Source organism: Heptranchias perlo, unplaced genomic scaffold, assembly GCF_035084215.1.
Source record: "Heptranchias perlo isolate sHepPer1 unplaced genomic scaffold, sHepPer1.hap1 HAP1_SCAFFOLD_696, whole genome shotgun sequence".
Classification (NCBI taxonomy): Eukaryota; Metazoa; Chordata; class Chondrichthyes; order Hexanchiformes; family Hexanchidae; genus Heptranchias; species Heptranchias perlo.
The window spans coordinates 77,501-82,500 of NW_027139725.1; the positions used below are offsets into that span (position 1 = coordinate 77,501).

At 55.0% G+C, this 5,000-nt stretch overlaps 1 non-coding gene across 1 annotated transcript; it reads right to left on the reverse strand.

Moving 5' to 3' along the window:
• Positions 1 to 2,372: 2,372 nt before the first annotated feature.
• On the reverse strand, positions 2,373 to 2,563 carry LOC137318278 (U2 spliceosomal RNA). The gene has a single exon (XR_010961859.1). It is a non-coding gene; the product is annotated as a U2 spliceosomal RNA (small nuclear RNA).
• Between the last annotated feature and the right edge of the window lie 2,437 nt (positions 2,564 to 5,000).

Here is a 5,000-nt window from a genome sequence, read left to right on the forward strand (position 1 = left end):
CCTGTGAAAGGGAAGGATCAGCCGGTCAGCCCCCTGTTGGTCGCTGCTGCCAGTGCAGCAGGCGTGCGTGTGTCCTCGGCCTCGTGTCCAGGTCCCTCAGGGACTTGAGGCAGCTCTCCCCGGTGGTCTCGTGGTCAGGACCGGGCTTCGAATCCCAGTCGGGGGGGGATGACTTTCTGCTGCAGATTAATTGGCATGAAGGAAAGTCTCCCCTCCTGAGCGTAAAGCTCCACCCTCACCACCACCACCGCCTTTTCCTCCCCTTGACAAACGGACAGACAGACAGTCAGACAGTCAGTCCAGTTCGGGAGCGCAGCTTTCATTAAGCAATGGCATTTGTGACAACTCATCGTCTGACAGGTTGATGATTTCCCCACACGCCTCCTGCCGAATAAAAGGCTCACCCTCCCGGACACTACCCCCAGAATCACCCACCCTGCCCCCCCGGGGTGAATATTAAGCCCGAGAACACCGACTGTAACCAACCGCAGTGAAAAGTTGAAGTGGCAACTCATTAACCAGATTTATTTTGGGCAACTCATTAACCAGATTTTTTGTTCATTTGGTTTATGAGTTGCCAAGTGTAAATCTGGTTAATGAGTTGCCACTTCAACTTTTCACTGCGGTTGGTTACAGTCGGTGTTCTCGGGCTTAATATTCGCCCCGGGGGGGGGGGGGTGTATAGCGGGCGATGGCCGGTGTGGAGTGCGTTTTTTGGGGGTTGATTTTCACTTTGCCTCGCTGGTGGAATTTGTGGGAGGCAGGCAAGGGGATTGGTGTGGGCTGGTGGGCGGCAAGGGAGATGCTTGCTTCGGGGTGTTATCCTCACTTTGGTCCGCTGGTGAGAGTAGGCAGCGGCAGGCCGGCAGGCAGGCAGGCAGGCAGGCAAGTGTGATGTAGTGTGGGGTGCGGTGCAGTGCGGTGCAGTGCTGCCCTGTTGTTTATGAAAGGTTGTAATGACACTGCTTTGCAGCTGACCATGTCCACTGATTTGTGACGCCCGTATGGAGGCTGATATCTCAGGAAGGCCGAGGCCGATTTCCTCCGGGGACGGCTCGTCGCGTGCGGCAGGACGAGGCGCAGCGGACGGTACCGGGCGCTCGGAGGTGCGGCGCTGCCCGCCGGAGGTACAGCGAAAGGCTGCAAACCGCTTTCCGCCTGCTAACTCGGCGGCCGTCAGACCGACCGACTCCGCTTTACCACCGGAGCTAGAGTCGGGCAAGGGGCACCGAAGGGTACCGGAAGGATCGCGTTCGCACGCCGGGAAGTCGACTAGCGGGCCGCTGAAAGCGAGCCGGGGGCCCCCGGTTTTTCTGTCCCACCTGGAGACTGATATCTCGGGAAGGCCGAGGCCGATTTCCTCCGGGTACGGCTGGTCGCGTGCGGCCGGACCAGGCGCAGCGGACGGTAGCGAGCGGTCGGAGGTGCGGCGCTGCCCGCCGGAGGTACAGCGAAAGTCTGCGAACCGCTTTCCGCCTCCTCTCACCGCACGGCTCTCCATTTCACCCACTGGCGGATTTTCACCCTCCGACTGCTCGCTACCGTCCGCTGCGCCTGGTCCGGGCCCTGTCCGTTGTCATGTTAATGGCAGAGCGGGGCGGGACTGCTTTCACCAGGAACCCGGTTTTCTGGGTCAGAGGTTCCAGGGGACCTGTTTTGTGCGGACTTCCCTGTGTCCGTCCCTCCATGCCTTCCCCCCAGGACTTCCTTCTGAACACCTTTGTCGTTTGAGCGAGGGCCAAAAGCCTGCCTGTGAAAGGGAAGGATCAGCCGGTCAGCCCCCTGTTGGTCGCTGCTGCCAGTGCAGCAGGCGTGCGTGTGTATTCGGCCTCGTGTCCAGGTCCCTCAGGGACTTGAGGCAGCTCTCCCCGGTGGTCTCGTGGTCAGGACCGGGCTTCGAATCCCGGTCGGGGGGGGATGGCTTTCTGCTGCAGATTAATTGGCACCTCTGAAAGAAAGTCTCCCCTCCTGAGCGTAAAGCTCCACCCTTAACCACCACCGCCGCCTTTTCCACCCCTTGACAAACAGACAGACAGACAGACAGTCAGTCAGTCAGTCCAGTTCGGGAGCGCAGCTTTCATTTGGAAGCAGACCCTGCTTGTTTCAAGTCAACGACGCCAAGTTATTTTGCACTTTGAATTATATCACTCCGTGCGAGCGGCACTCAGCCTTGGAGAAGAAAAAAATACCACTGAGCTGAGAAAGGTCTTTTTAAAACGGTTTCTTTCCACAGCAGCTCTGAGTGTAAGAGAGAGAGAGAGAGAGAGAGAGAGATCAGCTTTATTCTCAGTAATAATACACACACACACACACACACACACACACAGAGACACTGGGAAAGAGCTGTTTTTCCTTTTGAATATCTCCCCACAGGGAGGTGCACCGTTCCCAGAGACACTGCAATACTGGGTCGATGCGTGGAGTGGACGGAGCAAGCCCCTAGTCCATCTCCCTGTTCCAAAAATCAATTTAATATATGGTCCCCAGATAGGGGACGTATCAGATATTAAACTGATAAGAACAGATACTACACTTGATCTTAGCCAAAAGGCCGAGAAGCGATACCGCGCTCGATGCGAATTGATCTCGGGTCCTGTTTGCCCTCCCTCTTTGTTCTCTGGCTGCCGGTGTTGAAAGCAGTCTCGAAGCACTGCCGTTCTCTCCCACTCTGGCCACATTTTTTGCCACCGTTTCTAATTGCAACAGTGGATGAGTTTAAAGAAGTTGCCGTTTTTTCCTTTCTTGCCAGGATTGCTTGACAGATTGGTAAATTTGCCAGTAGGCCACCAATCAGATGGGGGAGGGTTGTGTCTCAACGGACCTACGTCAGTCAGTCTCAGTCACTAACGAACTGCCGTGGAAGGAAACCTCTTTAAGGTAAACTAGGGACGTGACGTGTCTCACAGCGAGTGAGTGAGATTGCAACGGCCAATTGAGAAAGAGGTGAGGTGCTGACAATCAGCAGCTCGTGTTGAAATATTCATTCCACGGCAGGCAAGACCAATCAAAAAAAATACTGCAGATGCTGGCTCGGCTCGGCTGGCTGGCTGGCTGGCTGGCTGGAAATGGGAAATAAAAACACAAGGCGTGTTAAAGGCTGGTTAAACTGTCGAAAGAAACAAGGCGTTAATGTTTCAGAAGCGCCTATTGAAAGGTGTCTCTCAAGCTGCTCCCTGACTGGGCCCTGTCCGTTGTCATGTTAATCGCTGGTTAAACTGTCGGAAGAAACACGGCGTTAATGTTTCAGAAGCGCCTATTGAAAGACGTCTCTCAAGCTGCTCCCTGACTGGGCCCTGTCCGTTGTCATGTTAATCGCTGGTTAAACTGTCGGAAGAAACAAGGCGTTAATGTTTCAGAAGCGCCTATTGAAAGGTGTCTCTCAAGCTGCTCCCTGACTGGGCCCTGTCCGTTGTCATGTTAATCCCAGGGCGGGGCGGGACTGCTTTGACCGGGAGACCTGTTTTCTGGGACGCAGGTGTGACATTCCAGGGAGTGCACCTGCTTTGTGCTGATTCGAAACGACCACGACAACGGCAACTTGCAGTTCTATATTACAACAACAACAACGCGCGTGTGGTAGTTGGGAGGGGCTGCGTTCGCGCTCTCCCCCCTGCATTGAAACTCAAAGTTCGATTTTCAATCCCATAGTCCACCAATCGGATGGGAGACGGTGTGTGTGTGTGTGTGTGTGTGTGTGTGTCAGTGTCAGTGTCAGTGTCAGTGTCAGTCAGTGTCTCTCTCTCTCTCTCTCTCTCTCTCACTCTTACTCAGAGCTGCTGTGGAAGGAAACCTTTTTAAAAAGAACTTGCATATTGAAAAAAAGATGTGTCTCAAGCTGCCGGGGCCCTGTCCATTGTCACGTTAATGGCAGGACGGGGCAGGACTGCTTTGACCAGGAGACCTGTTTTCTGGGACGCAGGTGTGAGATTCCAGGGGACCTGCTTTGTGCTGATTTCCCTGCCTCCCTCCCTCCCCCCCAGGACTTCCTTCTGAACACCTTTGTCGTTTGAGCGAGGGCCAAAAGCCTGCCTGTGAAAGGGAAGGATCAGCCGGTCAGCCCCCTGTTGGTCGCTGCTGCCAGTGCAGCAGGCGTGCGTGTGTCCTCGGCCTCGTGTCCAGGTCCCTCAGGGACTTGAGGCAGCTCTCCCCGGTGGTCTCGTGGTCAGGACCGGGCTTCGAATCCCAGTCGGGGGGGGATGACTTTCTGCTGCAGATTAATTGGCATGAAGGAAAGTCTCCCCTCCTGAGCGTAAAGCTCCACCCTCACCACCACCACCGCCTTTTCCTCCCCTTGACAAACGGACAGACAGACAGTCAGACAGTCAGTCCAGTTCGGGAGCGCAGCTTTCATTAAGCAATGGCATTTGTGACAACTCATCGTCTGACAGGTTGATGATTTCCCCACACGCCTCCTGCCGAATAAAAGGCTCACCCTCCCGGACACTACCCCCAGAATCACCCACCCTGCCCCCCCGGGGTGAATATTAAGCCCGAGAACACCGACTGTAACCAACCGCAGTGAAAAGTTGAAGTGGCAACTCATTAACCAGATTTATTTTGGGCAACTCATTAACCAGATTTTTTGTTCATTTGGTTTATGAGTTGCCAAGTGTAAATCTGGTTAATGAGTTGCCACTTCAACTTTTCACTGCGGTTGGTTACAGTCGGTGTTCTCGGGCTTAATATTCGCCCCGGGGGGGGGGGGGTGTATAGCGGGCGATGGCCGGTGTGGAGTGCGTTTTTTGGGGGTTGATTTTCACTTTGCCTCGCTGGTGGAATTTGTGGGAGGCAGGCAAGGGGATTGGTGTGGGCTGGTGGGCGGCAAGGGAGATGCTTGCTTCGGGGTGTTATCCTCACTTTGGTCCGCTGGTGAGAGTAGGCAGCGGCAGGCCGGCAGGCAGGCAGGCAGGCAGGCAAGTGTGATGTAGTGTGGGGTGCGGTGCAGTGCGGTGCAGTGCTGCCCTGTTGTTTATGAAAGGTTGTAATGACACTGCTTTGCA